Consider the following 19,082-nt stretch of genomic DNA (forward strand, 5'->3'; position numbering starts at 1 on the left):
GTAATGCTTGCCCTCTCTTTTCACAGGACACATTTAAAATCATAGGCATAGACTGGGTGCCCAAACATTGGAGGGGAGGCAACACAACGGAGAACCTCATTAAAAAGGAGACAGAATGGATATTTAAATTAAAAACTTTCAAAAGCGGGGGATTAAATATGGAGCTTGACATCTTAGCTCATATATAATATTTATTTATTTATTTATTATTTTTTTTTTTTTTTTTTTTTTTTTTTTTTTTTTATATATACAATAATTCATATACAATAACCAGCTTCAAAGTCTTTTTTCCCTTCATGGATTCAGTTTATTTAATTCAATACACACATATAATCACATGATGCTCATTTATATATATCCATTTTAATTCATTCATTTATGTATTGGTACATATACCAGCATAACACATTTCATATACATCAGGCATCTCCTATCATCAGGCCATGCTTCATCTTCCGTTTTGTATGTTTCCTACAGATCTCCGTTTTTTTGTTTTCATATATATTTCTTTGTATCCCCGTTTCACTGCTCGTTTTCGGCAAACATCACCGCTTCACTGCCCCGATACTTTTATTCTTTGATCTTCGTAACTGCCGTATACATCGGTATTAATACCGATTAAGATGTTCCCTCTGCAGGAGGGTAGCCTGCAACGTAAAAGACAAACAATACGATTACATTGTACTTACACTTACCTCTAATCCTACGGTTCAACGAACCCTCCGATCGGGATCCAAGCTTCACTGAAGGCAGCGACCCCGGCATGTCAATGAATGAACTGAATCCGGAAGTAATTGTCCAGCTGACGTCAGACGCTACAACACGGAAGACAAGTAGATGGCGCCAAACAAACATTTAAAAGGACCTTCACTTCTGAGAAAATACTACTCCTGATGAAGCCTTACACGGCGAAACGCGTTGAGTGACTTTTCAAGGACTTTTTATGATATAATTTTATTTTATCAGTACTTTTATTTGTATTATCACTTTTTATGTTATTTTAAATACTTTTTAAAGCTGCAGTTGATATGGATCCAGCTGGCTGCTAATTTAGAATAAATATTTCTTTTAATATACCTTATATGTGAATAGTGGTTGGTTTTTAGACACCACACACACATTGGTATCTCATCATTGGACTCTCCAAAGCAGAAGGATATATAGACGCGACCAGATTATCACCAGAAACTACGAGCATCTTGACACTTATTTAAGTGTAAGTATATTTCCACTTGTTGCGTATCTAGTGCCATATACATAACACACTATTGGATCCTTTTCTGGTTTGTCTTCTCGGTTTATATCCTGGCATATGGACCTCAAGGCCCTTTCTATGACGCACTGAACTCCATCAATACATTGTGAGTGAGAAATCTGCGACACGCAGGGAAAAACATATTGTTTTACTCCTACACTATATATATTTTCTCTTTGTTTTATATTGCATTGAATGGAACACACGAGCGCCCCCTAGTGGACTTTTTTCTGTATTACTTCAACACCTGGAGAGTGTTGCTTAAGGGTTGCAGCTGTGGTTCCAGATACACCAGGAAGCTATTAAGGTTGATTATTCCTACCATTTACTATCTTATTCCCTATACTGGTTTTTCTCACTTTTTTCACGCATATCAACCAATAAAGGGCAGCTGGTTGATGCTGGTGTCAGGGTACCAAGAATCAGAACAGAGACAGGATTACTAGTTAACACACCTTTATTGGTAAATAAATATAAGGCAAGTAAATAATAAGCCAAATCCGAATCCAAAAGCATAAATTTAAGACGGGCCGAGATCAGGAACTGGAACAGGTAGTCATACACCCCAAGATCAGGAATGGAGAGGTACTCGTAGTCAGGAACAGGCAGGAGTCAATTTACAGAAACGTCAGCCAGGCCGGGTCATACACAGCAATCAATATAAAAAACGGGAAGTGTGATACCACTAAAGGGCAATGAGCAAGGAGAAGTTAGCATTGCATGAGGAAGCCCTGACACTTGGCCTCGGAGGAACAGGGATTTTAGTCCTCCTGGCAAAGCATAGGGCAAGGTACAGCTCGGACCAACTTGGCCTGGGGAGACTAATGGCTTTAGTGTCATGAGTTAAAGGTCTGTAAGAGCGACTCTATTGGTTCGCCACCAGTCTGGCATCAACCAATGTAGAACAGCTGCCCTTCATTGGTTGATGGCAGAGGAGCCCCCTGCCGGCAACCAATAGAGTCGCTCTTACGGAATTGAGAACTGGTGAATATTAGTGGAATACGAAGATTTTTTTCCCCGAAGAGGCACATGAAGACTTGGCCGCCGCCCAAGTCTACTAAAAATTTACTTATTACGCAAAACGTACGATCTGTCCTCCTCATGCCCACAACCTACATTCCGAATCTGAAAAAAAAACATCTGTTTCCCGATCTTTGAAACTTCTAGGGACAGGAAACGCCTATGCAAATGTACCAATATGTCTTAAAGTGTGTACATGAACATGTCGTTGTTAGTTTTCACTTTGGCTGTTAATTTAGCTCTGAAGGTATTTCATATACTCTTGGTTTAAGCTCCAAAACACCATCTAAGACACACCGTAGTAAAGTAGTTATAGTTACTTAGATTTATTTGCAGAAGGTAAGCATATTAAAGAATTGACATAAAACACACAAGATATTTTACTCTAGAACAAAAAAAATGATTAGCTAAATCAAATGAAAGAAATAATAGGCAAACAGAAACAGAAACTGCCCAGCTTATCTTGAAATGTGATGTGTCCTGTAAAAATGGTAAGAAAATATGTGAATCCTTTGATATTATTAAGCACAGATATAAAATGACAGCTGATTAAGAGGATAGATGGATAATATAGGCATAATGTTGGCTTGGCTAACGCTGCAGATGGAGGTCAGTCCTGACATCCATGTACATGTAAAGCAATTGATCGATACCCATTAGAGAAATGAATCATCACACCATGAGGAGAGCAGCTGTACCTACAGAGGTGCAACTACTATCTCAGGTAAGTGCTTTTGTTTTTTTTTTAAGCATTTGTATTAAAGAACACTATGTGACCACAAGTTTGTGGACACCCCTCTGAGTTATTGGGTTTACGTTTCAGCCTAACTCTTTGCTAGTAGGTGCATAAAATAGAGTACATAGGCATGACATCTTTATAGACAAACATTAGCAATAGAATGGGTCTTATTGAAGTTCAGTGACTTTAAACATGGCACAACCACAAGTCAGTTTGTAAGATTTCTGCCCTGCTCGAGCCCCTGTCCACTATAAGTGCTATTATTGTTAAGTTAAACCATTTCAAAATAACAGCTCCGTCATGAAGCAGTAGACCATGCACACTCACATAATGCAGCTTAGTGCTTAAGTGTGTAACGCATAAAATTAGTTTTTTGTAGAAGGGGTTAATACAGGGTTAACAGGTATGCACTACGCAGCAGTTTGTCTGTCATCAACCAATGAAATGCACTTGCCCTTCATTGGTTGATGGCAGATGAGGCCCCTGCTGGCGATCAATAGAGTTGCTTGTACGGACCTTTTAAAATCCTGGTGCCGCAACTTGGCCGGGGGAGACCACTGGTCTCCCCGCTCCAAGAGTTAAAGGTCCGTAAGAACGACCAATAGAGTCGCTCGTACGGACCTTTTGCTCTTGAAACGGGGAGAACATGGTTTCTCTAGGCCAAGTTCCTCCGTCAGGAGTTAAAGGGCCGTGTGGGCGACTCTATTGGTCGCCTGCAGGGGCCTCCTCTGGCATCAACCAACAGATATCCTGACCTTGTTTGACTTGTTTGACCATCCAATGTTTATGATCCAGAAGCCAATCAGTCAGCACCACTGTACAGTGCTCTTTGGTCTAAGCCTATGGCTTTCACCCCAAAAAAGCCTCAATTTCTAACGTCAAAAAAACCAAGCTATTGTAAATATTGTATAACTGAGTTACCTTAAATTCATATAGATCTCCATGTTAATGAAATGCAGGAACACCACGACGCTTTATCTATATAAAAGAAGAGTAAATATTATTCAAAAAAGTCAGAGTTTATAAACTTTAAACATATTGTTGAAGTAGGGTTTAAAATATGAAAGCAAAAATGTCTAGTTATATTTAAAAAAAATTCTACTTACATTAGGTACATAACTAAGTAATATGCATTCTTACAAACAGGGCCATCCCATTTACAGACCAAATGCCCACAGTAGAGCCCAGATATTTTGAAGAGGTTTTAATAATTGGGATATTTAACTGGTTGTTATGATGATTATGCCACTTTTGCCACTGTGTACTAAAACAGCTCTTTTACATACCAATAACATGTTCAGTTTTTGTAATTGTTATTGTAGTTAATTTCTTCAATCCAGAAGTACAGCTTTCATATCTGTGTGTTGTGTGTGGTTTACGTCAATGTATGGTTATTAACATAAATGCCAGAATAAAAAAACATCCATGTCTGTTAACCCTGTCAGTGATGGAGTGTTTAACACGATTTAAATTATTATTGTACGTGCAAATGGCCATTGTAAATATAAGTTATTAATTGGGGGGGTAATATGAACTATATTGATATTTATGTTTCAGGGTAAAATGACAGAGCTGGTAAGTCTAATATGAGATGCATCTACATTATAATTGTATAATATACCATAATTTGTCTTAAAGTAAACTTGTCATTTTTATGTGTATTTCTTGATTTATTGTACATTTAAATTAGACAGAACAGAATATTTCAGAAAAATGCAAAGTGTACTTACACAAGAAATATCTTCTATAAAGTTAGCTTCTTTTAACTTTGCCTGTAATATAAATGGCAAAGGTTACTTACTACCATGCAAAAACACACTGAAACGCTACTGCACACAAAGATACATAAAGACATTTGCGCATTGTACTTTATAGCATTGCAAAGATCAAGAGCAACTTGAGGGCCAAAAACCATTTGCACTCTGCAGAAGGATTCATAAATTGGGCTTTACAAAAGCTTGGGCACTGGCTCAATTCAGTGAAAGTTAAACATTTCTGAAATTTCTTGTATGCCATTTGGGTGAGCTCATGAAGATTAGTGCACGCCAGAGCTAAATTTCCTTCACTTCTGACCTTAGGTTCTAGCATCTCCAGTATTGTGAAAATTTCTGGAGACCCCATCCTTGGAATGACACCAACAGTGTTCACAGAAGGGCTTCCTATTTATAAACCTTGTTTTCCATCCAAACTAGCTTAGAGGAAGGAAAACATATTTGATTGGAACATTTGTTCCACATGACTTTAGGTTCATCTGTCACTTATAAGCATGTTAGCAGCATTTTATACTTCCCAAGTGTACCGATATTTGCCGGAAAGTCATGGTTTGTGGTCAGTTGAAGGTGGCTATTAAGGTAATGCAGGTGGTAGGCTATGCTTTTAGCACAATTTACTTTTGCACCTGATCCTGCCTACTTCTATACCCATCCGTGCCTCTGGCCACAGACCCCCACACAAGCGTCCGGATCTGGACACTTGAAATGTAGGTGAAGTAGGAGATTTCACTTCAAACATATATAAACATTTCAGCTGATGCAAATGCTCATGGTGGACAGCCATTCAGATGCTATAAAGCCCTCTAGAATTCAGTCATGGTATTTGAATATAGAATATTTGTTATAGAATAAATGTATCTTTGGCATGTAAAATGTACACAATTGTATTGTGTATGGGTCTGTGCCTTTTTTATACTGTAAACAATGTATTTAAAATGTAGTTACCATCACTCTCCAAACAAATCTTTCCAATCCTTTAGAGAGTATTTTTTCACGGTTTTTGTTAACCGTCTGCTAAAAAAAGAATACATTGCTTGTTAGTTCCCATGCTTATTACTGGTAAGTATTATTGAACAATGAACAATTACTTTAGAATTAGGAATTTTGATTAATATGTTTACATGATTTGAATTTGTTGTATTGTATCCATAGTGAGAATGACATTTTAATTGCTTACAATATTATTATGCAGGCCAAGCTAAGCCACAATGTCTTGCATTAAGCAAGATAAAACCTTATAACTAAAGCACACACTGCTGATTTTGAGAAAGATATTTTAAATGATAAACATACTCGTAGAATAGCAATGAAAACTGAAATACATGCAGTCTTCAAATGAAGAGCCCCACAAGAGACATGTCACTATTTTTAATTGGTATACAATATGCAAATTATTTAGGTTTTGGATATTACCATGTCCTGGGTTTATATTATGTTTTATAGATACAAACGTAGTCTGGACTAGTGCTGTCATTTCTTTTGTTTAGGGCATATGTCTTTTGGAGTTGCTGAGATGAACAAAAAATATGCAATAAACATAAGTAGGAAATTAGACAGTTAACCTTAAAAAAAAAAGCCATTCATATACAATTACGGTATGTGTTTGGTGAGTGCAAGAAAGTTGAAGGCAGCCTTCGGCAATTAATTCTTCAATTCCAAATGTAAGGTAAAATGTTATTAAATTAAATCCCTAGAAAATATAATTCATAATAGACTATTCATGAGTTTTGTCATTTTCATTTTAGTGTTTCACAACTTATTGGGATACTTCTCATGGAGGGGTACTTTAATACATGTTTAATTTCAAAATGTTATGGTATTTTGTAATAATCATTGATATTTAGGGGTATTTTAAAAAGTAATTATATTGGGGTATGTGATTAAAACATTCTATTCATAGAGGTATTTCCCATAAAAAAGGGTGTTATAACAATAGTCATTATGAATTAAACATGATTATGCTGCAAAGTGGTCTTTTCACCATACCTTTTTATGGATTTGACTTAAAGAGCAGGAACATTTTAATGATTTTTATGGTGATAATGCTACTTTTAAAACTTGGTACCATAATAGGGGTGTTTTATACACTACCGTTCAAAAGTTTGGGGTCACTTAGACATGTCCTTCTTGCGTGACTCATCATTAAAACCCTTTTGCAATTATGTTACACAACTAGAAACTCCCTTGTTTTCCATGAAAACAGTTAAGTGACCCCAAACATTTGAACATTAGTATATATATATATGTGTGTGTGTGACACCACATGCTAAAAACGTGTTTGTGATTTTTGAAAATGTCTAACTTATATTCTTCTCTTACGGTAACATCAGGCGTGATGTCTTTTAAAACGCATCCAGCATTTCCCTGCAAAATAAGAAACCAAGGAAGAGTTCTCGCGTAAGTAAAGTACATATATCTAAGAGTCCATTCCGCACCCAGTTCACTTTCCCAGCAATAATCATTTTTCTGTGAGAGCAGCCAGTACTCTAAGGCAACAAAGCAGTCATGAGTTTCCGAGGACTTGATCTGTTTAGCTCTCGCTTGTGTTGCAGCATTTGATTCCATTTTAATATCATATGATAATGGTTTTTTTTTCAATTTACAACATATTTAATAAATTTTGAAGAAATCCAGCCACATTTTGCTAAGACATGTTACCTCTGGGTTTGAAGGAATCTTGTAGTCCAACAATATTGTCCAAAGATAAAGCATATTTAGCAAAAACCTCATTTAAAAAAATTAGAGAAAAAAAATATCCCTTCACTCGCTATCCACACAATCCCGTGTCTAGTAAACTAAAGAGAGTTACCATTATATAAGCTGAAGGATGTAGAGTGTGAGAGAAAGAGAGAGAAAGAGCAAGAGAAAAGCAAGAATAAAGATAACTTACCAGACTTTCTGGAACTTCCTTCATAAATTCAGGGCTATTCTTATACTGTGAAGTCAGAAAATATCAAATTAAAGAAATGTATTGGTAAATGGCTGGTGCATCTTTAAAATCAAGACATCTGCTAGAGATCTTTTTTTTTTCCTTTCCTAATCTTAAATTTTTGTATTGATGTTGTCTATGTCCACACTATGTATAATTCTACAGGTTCGATGTCACATTTTCACGAATATTTCCTTTCTTGAATCCCAGGACAAAGATGGGAAGGTCCTATAGGGGCGAACCACTCACTGAGTCCCTGCAGCATTGAGCTCTAGGCTATGTGCATAGGCGGTATGTTTATGCCAGGGCAGACCCCAATTTGACTGAACAGGACCCCAAAAAACAGAAACGGAATCTCGGGAAATTCGGAACTGTTGGCAGGTATGAGAATCTACTGATCGCTGAATGCATGTGGATCCTTGAATGCATGAGGACACAAGAGCTAGTAGCTCATCCTTAAACACTAAGCATCTCAAAAAGGATGTCTGAGATAAAACCTGAATTAATTCCCACACTGAAACATAACTTGTCTTACCCTCCAAATATCATGCTATTAGTGTGTAAAACTTGGGACATGTTTGTTGGGGGTGGGGCTATAAGCAAATGAGGTGTGACTATAGGTAGAGATTGCCCCTCATGATGCAGTGTAGCTGAACACCAGGATATGACCTCAGAAGGCACTGTGCTTCACTACCTCACAAGTTGGCCACATGGAAGATGTAATTGAGGTCTATGCCATAACAACACTAATCAGTTGTACAACTCAGTGGGTCTGTCAAGAGGATAACCCCAACTGTCTCATGATACCCATTGCCCAGGATCCTCAAGCACCAGCATTGCTCTAGTATAATATTGTATTTCGGTGTATATACACATATAGCTATTATCGCAAATAGTACAAAACATATGGTGTGTCAATAAGACTGTTCTCATAGATAACACAATAGAAAAAAAGAGCAGAAATTTTATATGTTATTCCTAGGTAAAAAGTAAAGAAAAAAAAACAGTATCATGTTTTTATTGGTCTAGAAATTAGGATTGGGAAAATTAGTGATTTCTCAATTTCAGGGTAAGGGATAAATATTTAGACTAAGCATTGTAAGGGGGAATTGTGACTTAACCAAGGGCTGAAGAATCAGGGCTATATACCGTATTTGCTCGATTATAAGACCCCACAAAATCTGAATATTAATTTTGGAAAAAAAGAAAAAACCTGAATATAAGGCGACCCTATAGGAAAAATATTTACCAGTAAATGTTAATTCATGTAAACTATTTTTTTAATAAAAGCTATGATTGAGAAAAATATTTTGTTTTTATTTCCTTTTATTTTCCAACCTGCCCCCCAGTTATGCACATCTGCCCCAGAAATGCTCATACCCCTATATGCAACTGTGCCCCATGATATGCCTTTTAACCCTCTATATGCCACTGTGCCCCATGATATGCCTTTTGACCCCCTATGTGCCACTCTGCCTCCAGAAATGCCTTATACCCCTATATGCCCCTCTGGCATTTAGGGGGTTAAAGGCATATTATGAGGCAGAGAGGCGTATAGAGGGTTAAAAGGCATTTCTGGAGGCAGAGTGGCATAAAGGGGGTTAAAAGGCATTTCATAGAGCACTCTGCCTACAGAAATGCCTTATGCCCCCCATTTAACACCCCCCCCAACTTACTGGTGCTTCTCACTCCCCGGTAGCTGGGGCAGTGTGTAGACATCTACGCAATTTGCGTAGACAACTTCCTTTGCAGCCGGAAGGAGGTGCGGTTAGCAGCGGGGGTTGTCTGCGTCCATCGCGCAGACCTTGCCCGACTGTCAGAGACCAGTGCAGGGAACTCTGATCTCTGACAGTCGGGGAAGGTCTGCGCGATGGACGCAGGTAGCGGGGAGTCAGAAGCACCGGTAAGTTTGGGGGGGGTGTGGGGGGCATAAGACAGGAGGATCCAGGTCCCCTGTAGAGCTGCGGAAGATCTGGATCTTACTCTCATAGTCAGACCTATTAGAGGTCTGATTATAAGACGACCCCGATTAAAAGACGAGGGATGTTTTTCAGAGCATTTGCTCTGGAAAAGACCTCGTCTTATAATCGAGCAAATACGGTATATATTTTTTGTTTGTTTGTTTAAGCCTCCACTTTACACATTCTCTAAGAAATAATAGACATATGTATGATATGTCCAATATTTAAAACATTATTGTAACAGTATTGTATGTAGTTGATATATAATAATTTATCAAGACAATCACTTGGATGCATATTATTGCTACAATGGTGTGTTAAATATTGCCTTAAAGATCAACAGTATATACTTATGATAAGCAACTCTAGCACCAACAAAATGGCCAGATGTATTTAAGCTCAAGAGTTAGGAAAGGTTTCTTACTTCACATGCGCGTTTTTTCAGGTTATCGATTAGTTCAGGATTGTTTTTCTAAAATAGAAACAAAACAAAAAAAGAATTGCTATAAATGTAGATTAGGAATTACTGAGGAAATGTATGCATTTACCTATATCTATTATACATACCTCCATAATTTGATCTGCACACGAAGGTAAAAAATCTTCTCTTGACTAAAATAGACATAAACAATAGGCATATTTTGTTATGTAATACTTTAATTGGTCTTATATAATAATGCATATTAATGGAAGTTATTATTTTAGAGAAATGGCGTTTATAAACCAATTAAGCTTGAAAGAATGTATAGCATCCTTGAACCACACAGATGAGGAATAAACATTATTTTGTAGGGTTTTTTTTCAAACAGTAATATTGTTTTGGAGATATGTGGTTTTAAGATAAGGGACAACTGTAAGGTATAAATGGTGTTGTCAGCCTAGATAAAGGCTGCTAGATATTTCTTCGGGTTTATGAGGAACACTTTTCACTTAAAGGTGAATTGTCGCCCACACAGCTTTTAGATATAAGAATAAACATCCTTACCAGGTCACATAATAACTTTATATGTTTTTCAGTAAGATCCGCCTATAAATTTCAATCAAAAGTAATTTTAGCACCATTTTAAACACACACACAAAGTAAAATTAACAAATAAGCATTTACACCAAATTAAAACACACAGGGTTCCTTGAGGGTCACCCTCATAATTGAAGACTTGCTGGATTTGGTTGAAAGTCCCCAAATTTTCAACAGTGTCACCAGGACACCAAATTTTTTTTTTCTTGGTCTCCACTGACATGCACGAAAAAGAGGTGAACAACCCAATGAAAGATTGCAAGGTAAGTCCTGACCCCCCGTCAGCAGATAAGGTAGGTAAAAATGTATAATGCATGAGAAAGAGAGTGAACAAGAATGAGAGTGTGAGGGAGTGAATGTGGGTCCACGTATTTCAGATGAAAATTCTGAGCCTTTTTCTTTGCTTTTGTCCGATTTTTTTTTTTTCCTCCGAATCGCAGAATTTACTCAAATTTAGCTAAATTTGCAATTTGTTTGAATCCAAATGAACAAGTCTAATACCTAGTCTGTGAATTTTCCCATATGAGGACCAAACCTGGATTAATTCATTAGACACATAAAGGAAATAATATCACAGAAGTCCACAGATTTCAGTCTAAAATCAGTGCTTGTTTTAAATTCACATGCAGCGTATAAACATTCAGCATGGGAACAATAAGAATTCGCACCTTAGTGTGTGTCTGGATTTGTAGGTGTGTAAGTGTGTGTTTATGGGTATGTTAGTATATGTCTGGGTGTGTTAGTGACTGGATGTGATTTAGATGAATGAATATTTAGGAACAAAATATTGGTCTTCTAATATCAAAGCCATTTAAGATTTGCAAGTGTAACATGAACAAGAAAGTCTTAGCTTAGGTAACAAAAGTGTGTAGTTCCATTAAAATGGATAATAAAATAAAAATATGTACCCCTCCCGAGTTGAGGCTCTAAATCCATCCCTGCCACCTAAATAAGTATATAGTCTTTGTACATTTATTTAAACATTAGGGTCAAATAAAACACATTTAAAATAAAGATTTAAATATCTTACCAACAATGGACACCTTTGGGCTCTCTGTAAGGTCATAAAATACAAAATACATAAATTCAAGCTAATTGAAAAGAAATGTATTCAAACATTTCACACAAAAATATGTATAACAAATATTGTACTTATATAGTATTGCAAAACAGAAAGATTAATCTTACCAGTATGATATTCACAGGCTTTAAGTCAATATCGATTATGTTTTCCTCCTGTAGAAAAATTTAAATGGAAAACGAATGAAACTTATTCAAATACTATTTAATTTAGAATTAGTGGCCAGCAGCAGCGGAAGTGGTTGTCAGAGAAGGTAGGGAAACATTTAGAGAGTGTAAGAGAGGGAGTGGGCCACAGTGTGAGAGAGAGTGAATGTGTGCACCAGGCAACGAGATCCGTTGCACAAAAAGTTTGGTCCAAAAGTGAAACAAAGGATTTGTCTGAATCCTTTTTGGCCCTTTTGCATTTGTCTAGTGCACAATATTTTAAAGTCAGTATCCTCTAGGTCTCTCTGGCCAGAGACCTGTATAGTGCTATTACCACCTCCTTATTTCTACAACTAATGTTCCTATACCACCTACCACCATGCTTCCTTTTTCAGACACTTTGTTGCATTGCTTGCTTACCTTTAGGACTTCAGAAATAATTACTGATCTTTCTTCCGTTGCTTCTGGGAGTGTAGTAACACTGATAATATACTTACCTTTTGATTTTTACATCCCAAGTGCATTATCTTGTATTCATTGACATTGCACTGCAGCAGTCATACGCTCAATCTTACTTCTAATTGAATTCATTAGCCATTTGGCTTATTCAACTATCTACCATATTGCAGAGCAAAATATGTTGCCAGCAAAAACAAATATACAAATATTACACAGTATAGGTCCCAATACTGATCCTTGTTTTCAAACAGCATAATCAAAAGCACCAGGTTACTTATTTTGCCACTGGACTTCATTTGACTTTATTTTATTTCATAAACTTTCCATTCACCCATATTGCTCTCTCATTACGAGGGATAGTACTTCCTTGGCACTCACTGCCTGCTTTTCTCCTTTAATAGGTATGAATGTATCCCATCATCCCATAACTATAGAATTTAATTATATGTAAAAACACAGAAGAAAATATGTTTAAAAAATACATTTTGTAGAATAACCGTGTTGGCCTTAGGCAGGAGCTAAGATATAATGTTGTATCCCAATGCTTTGCTTCTCTCAGACCTACAGAGTCAATGAGCGTGAGGATAAGTAAAAGGCCCTACTTGCATCTTCCAACACTGATAGAATACAATATTTTGCTCATAAATCCTCAGTTACATTTAGCTATCAACATGATACAAATTGGGCAAGCTACATTTTAAGTTGTACTTATTATGTTTATACAGTTGGCAAAGAAGTAAGAAGTATAATTCCACATTTACATTTTCATTAGAAAGCTTTTTGGGGACAAATAGAAACTGAGCACCCTGACAAGGGCAGATTGAGGTGCTTTAGACCCTAGATGCAACACTCTTATGTTACAGCTAACTATTTTTCAACATTAAACCAACTAAATGTTTCCACATTTAATAGTTCAGATGTATTTAAATATATCTACCATTATTATTGAGCAAATACAAAGAATCCTATGGCACATTTGTCTAAAAATATATGAAACATACATTTGTTCATATTTTATATATTTACCTCTACCGGTTGCTTTACACAAAGTGGAAGTTTAGCAAATGCCTATAAAAAAACAGAGAATATTTTATTATTGCTTTATTTATTTATTTGCTTTCTATATAGTACCAACATGTTCCGCAGCAATAGGGCATGCCATACGTTGTGACAGGGAGCAGTGGATGGCATATATATTTCATGGAAAATACTGCAGGACAATGTGCATTTTGGAGAGAAGGGAGGGCCAGTGCTCCACTCCATAGTTTAATTGTAGCAGGTGAGGAATCAAGTCCAGGAGTTCTGGATCTCCCTGGTTAGCAATGAACGGGGACAGGTTGCTACCAAAATTTCCCAGTGAGGGATTCAGGTGAGAAAGACTCAAGCAGTGAGTAAGACTGGAGTTCTCTCCAAAAGAGTCTGCTGAACTATTCCTTAAGAAGGAAAAAGGTCTGTGCTTCATTATGTTTTGTTGGCAGCGGGTAAGCCGTCCAACTATAGTCAGTTACAAATGTTAGTTAGTGCTTTTCTTACAACCTTGTGTGGTATTTTAAACCCATAGACTGTGTGGCTATATGATCCCAGCTCACAACTTGTATGTATGTATGTATGTATGTATGTATACACATGTAAATATCATAAACTAATATTACATTTAGTTTATTTTACTTAATCATTCTTTCATATAATGATGATACCATAGAAACATAGATTGTGGTGGCAGAATAGAATCCACTTGCCCATCTAGTCTGCCATTGTAGAAAGACAAATTACTACTGGGTTCCTTAGTACGGCTGTATAGTCTTTTAAAGTAAACACACCCAATGAGATATGGGAGCAATATTGAATGTTTGGTAAAGCAGTCAATTTACCAAAATAAAAGCCCACTGTTATATACACCCACATATATATAAATAATACACTTAATACTTTTGAAACATGATTAATTATCCCTAAAAAATACCTTAAGTATTGTATCCAAACATTTATCTAGTCCATTATTATCATGCTTTTTTTTACCTGAAAAAAATAAAATAAAAAATGCCTATTAGTCACAGTTAATACATAGAATTATATGGCGTTCCCTTCCCATTAAGAAGATACAAATATTTCTACACATAATTTAAAGGTTCTTCAAAAATATCTGCAAGAATGGATAAGCGTGGTTTCAATAATATTTTTCCTCTTTTAATGTTTCATTTTCACATGGTATAGTATCAGTTTATGTTATATATTGTTTCCGTATGACAGCTTATATATCTATTTAAAGTAATGTTAATGTATGCTCTTCAATAATATTTAATAATTTATGTATTTATTTAAAAGTAACTGACAACCAGACTGGCTATATAATATTTACTAGAGTCATAAAGAAAAATGTAATACATTTTCACAAACATGTCAATAACTTACCTTTACCACAAGAGCTGAGTCCAACTAACAGAAAGAGAATGAGAATTCTCATGGTTGAGGTGTAATTTTTTGGTTTACTCTTTGGTTCTTTTGGTCTCCCTACAGTCTTGTTACTTCCCTTTTTATATTGTTTGGAATCACTTGCATCATCAATAATTAAACATGGTATGTGCACACTGAACTTTGTCCAAACCACAAGAAACATTCATGTAAAAAAAAAGAGTAAGCTGACACTTGATCTAAAAAACAGCTGATTGAAAACAATGTGTAAGAGAAGTATGTTTTTTTCCGTTGTATATGGTTATTCATTAAAAAATATGTTTAATACATTTGTAATATCAGTTAATATGCAGTATTTCATTTCTGTTACCGTATAATAAATTATCCACATGAATATTATGTATACATTATGTTATAAGAAATATTATATCTAATATCTAAATCCTCTTAATGAACATGTCTTCTTCTTTACCTTACATGTGATTGTAATAAATATGTGATTTTGAGAGCTTGCAACTTTTGTTGAGTCATATCATTCACATTGACATGTGACTCAACTAACAGGTACATTTATTTGTAAGTATACCTAATTGTTTGTAATATAGTGTTATATGTGGGACACGATTGCTTATAATCTGGTTTGAAGACTCGGGTACAAAACATTTTCCCTGATTTCCCCTAATTTATGTAATTGTCATCATATTTATCTCTTGGGCTTGTGTATAATGTTGTCGTTTTGACGCCAAACCCACCATTTTACAGCCCTAGACAAACCTATGCAACTCTGTTTACATAATTAATATATTTTTCATTTTTCAATAAATTGTTTAAAAAGATTCTAAAGGGAAACATAATAGTAAGTGAATATGTGTCATGATTTATTTGGATGTTATATTTTACAATATATTATTTGGACACATTTACATTTTAGAATGTGCAAATCCTAATTTGATCATAGTCAACAATATTTACTTAAACATATTTTTTTTAAGAAGCATTACTTGTTTTTATTGCTATCTGTCTTGTCTCACATGGAAGCAAATCATTTCGTTATATTCCAGCTATAGTTATATCATTTACTTTTCACAATGGAAACCTGACAATCTATTTAAAACAATCCATTAAACATGCTAATCTCAACTGGACCAGATGCCAGGGAGAATGAGATTCTTGGTAAGTGGTGCTAGTCTGTAGGTGATGGCGTTTTACCCCACGCCAGACACTACAAACAGAGGATGGATACAGTGTGGTGCTTGCTTAGTTTAACTGGATTAATTTACATCTCTTAACCAGGCTGTGGGGTCATCCTTGTTCAAGGTGTTTGTAACGTATGCTGTAGTCCGTGCAACTGAGCCTGTCCCAGGCCTGAGCAGCTCACCCCAAAGGAAAGTGTACAGAGAGTAATAGCTGAGGGGTCGGTCCCAATAGTCTGGTTTGGTAGCCCCAATTGTCTGTGTGAGACCGGGATGGCATCCATAGCGAGCTTTCTATTTAAGTGTATCCAACCTTAGTCATTGCAAATAGTTCCTAGTGTCCCCATTCACAAAAATTATGTGACATTGGTGTCCGTGTAGGTCTTGGTGTCTTATGACCCCATGTGCGTGACAACTGTCACCCTGCAAGGGGAGGGCCAATATACTCAGGACTCCATTTGTGTCTGTAAATACTGTTGGTCGAGGGCCTCATCTTGGCTTAACAAAAATTAACCAACTCTGGTCCACCAACCTGTGGTTACTAAAGATTACTGATCCAACAAAACGTAAAAGGGTTGTAACTCAACTAATAAGGGTGGTCTATGGAGGTCTGTCAGGATTCCACCCTGCCAGCCTGAACTATGTAATATTTATACATTGTCATATCTACCTGCAGCCATTAATGGCCACTCTTCCCTCTCAGAAGCACCCCTTTCTAATTACTTGGGACAGCTGAGCCATGTTACCTGAGTGTAGCTCTGCCCTTATATGCCTGCTCTACCCCCCACTCTGGACCTTTGCATTGAAGTGTATTTAGCTCTGCTTCCTGGTCCTGTGCTGTTTTGACTCGACTTGTCTTGACCTTGATCTTGGCTTCTGATTTGGCTCTTGTGATCTCCTGGTGCTGAGCTGGCTTGTCCTGAACTTGTTCTCGGCTTCGATTTTGGCTTTTGTACCTGTGATCTCGTGGAATTGACTCAGCTGACTATGTGTGCTCTGCCTGAGGGCTCCCTGCTGTCAGTCTAGTGGCCTGCCATGAGTCCAGTGCCCTGCGTGTGGGCTAATAGCCATGTTCCAGCTATGTTTAGGCGTGTTCAAATTTGGTTCCGTGGTCCCCTATCTGCCTTTGTGCCTATCTCATGCTTATTGACTAGCCCTTTTTCTCCTGTTCTGCCAGCAGACTCCAATATAGACAGTTATTTGAATTTACATACCTACGACCTCTTGTGTCTTTATTTGCTCAGGTTGCAGGGGATACCAAGGGCTCTGTCTGTACCCGACGATGCATCATGACTGGTAGGTAGGTAGGTACAGACAGAGCCCTTGGTATCCCCTGCAACTGGGCTCCTACCCGACCTGCTTGCCTGGGTCTTGACAAGCTTGCACCATCTGATGAGTTCCTGCTTGGAGTGGGTTGTTGTACTGGTTGCTGCTGAAAATGCTTAAAACTTGAGCAGCCCGCTCCAACATAATAAGTGTAAAAATTTAGCAATCTTGGTTGTCCGTGTGTCCATATTTCCATATGACCCATCAAGTCCAATAATTCTCGGCTAGTAAAGAGAGAGTTGATACGGTGAGGTCCCCCCTTGTAGCTAAATATGGTTGGTCATGGGCAACATTTAACTAATAACTATATATTAACTAACTCATACCAATCGCTCTGTGACAGCTAAAGGTTAATGAACCTAAAAGCTTAAAATGATTCTTGCTCATCTATGGAAGATGACCTGTGGCGGCCCCACCATTCCTCTTTTAAAGACCGTTAGTCTAAATGGATATTCCCATCTTTACCTGATGCCTCTGTCTCTGAGGAGTATAGGTGGTCATTTCAGCCCCCTCTTTTTTTGAAGAGTTGTCTAGAAAAAATATGCAAAGCCTTGGGGGTCATTCCATCAAACAAGGGGGTTTTCTCTCACACTGTGTGGAGAAAAGTTTTGTCCCCTTTTTTGATTTCCTTGACATATTGGCACCTTTACCAAGCCAGGAATGGTAATATGGATTAGATGAAATACAGGCTTTAGCAAGAGCTCTAGTCTTGTGCATCCATCTTGCTTAAGCGCAAGCCCCCTCAATAGTTTTTTTAATCTCTACACTTTTAATAAGTTATTGACTGTATCAGAAAATGTGAAAGAAAATAGAAAATAAAGACATGAAATTAATTAGATAATGTTGGGACTGCCACTCTGGCACTGATCTCAGCTTCCATGAAACTAAATATCTCAAGAACAAACTAATTAACAAACAAAACAAAACAAAAAAAAACCACTGTAGGTAGTTTCAATTAACAGATATGGATTTACCAAAAGCTGTGATGGTGAAAGAACACTATTTAAGGTCTGACCATATAAAGTGCACCTTGCATCTTGGAGAGTTGTCCAGTCCTAGATTTAATTCAGTTACCTGACTAAACATTAATTGGCAACAACAATGGAAACAAAAACACAATAAACAATTCAGCAGCCTGACTAAATCTCATAGAATACAATGTTGCATTGAAACCATAGAAAATGCTTCCCTGAAAGTGATTCATGAGATGGCAGTTTGTACGAACACAGTAATTGGATACGTTTTTGCCCCATACATTCAGCAGCTTTCAATTAGTAACATTGACTTGCTCCCTACATCCTGTATACCAGGATCTGAACAGTTGGTCTTTATTTTCCAACTTCTGAAATCTAGAAGTTCTAAGATCTACTCGTTCATCTAGTCAAACCAAAGCCCAGCCTCAGGTGGTTCTCTCCCGAAACCAAACCACATATGCAACACTTCTGCATAAGAAAATCTAAACCCCATATGCAACACTTCAGCATGCCAATGATAAATGTTGAAAGGCTGGTATAATTATAGCTATAATGTCCATTTACATGTTTAGTCTACTATTTTTAATAGCAATGGATTGGGAAAAATACCATAAAATAGTATCAGTAAACTATTTGGCATGTATACAGGATTAGGGGTTTCAACCATAATGTTTTATATTTTTGGGGTATTTTCTCAAACACTGGTACAAGGGACTGAAGCAAATAAAGTGACTATGCAGATGTAAAAGACTAAGCCTTTGTGAACACTTCCAAAAGTTCAAATAAATCAATCACAT

At 36.8% G+C, this 19,082-nt stretch overlaps 1 long non-coding RNA gene across 1 annotated transcript; it reads right to left on the minus strand.

Annotated features, from left to right (window-relative positions):
• Positions 1–2,605: 2,605 nt before the first annotated feature.
• LOC128492043 (uncharacterized) lies at positions 2,606–5,758 on the minus strand. The gene is made up of 4 exons (XR_008354058.1): positions 5,732–5,758; positions 4,745–4,786; positions 3,936–3,992; positions 2,606–2,755 (listed from the first exon to the last, which is right to left on the minus strand). It is a non-coding gene; the product is annotated as an uncharacterized LOC128492043 (long non-coding RNA).
• Positions 5,759–19,082: the final 13,324 nt, after the last annotated feature.

The sequence above is a fragment of the Spea bombifrons genome, chromosome 4 (genome assembly GCF_027358695.1).
Source record: "Spea bombifrons isolate aSpeBom1 chromosome 4, aSpeBom1.2.pri, whole genome shotgun sequence".
Taxonomy (NCBI): Eukaryota; Metazoa; Chordata; class Amphibia; order Anura; family Pelobatidae; genus Spea; species Spea bombifrons.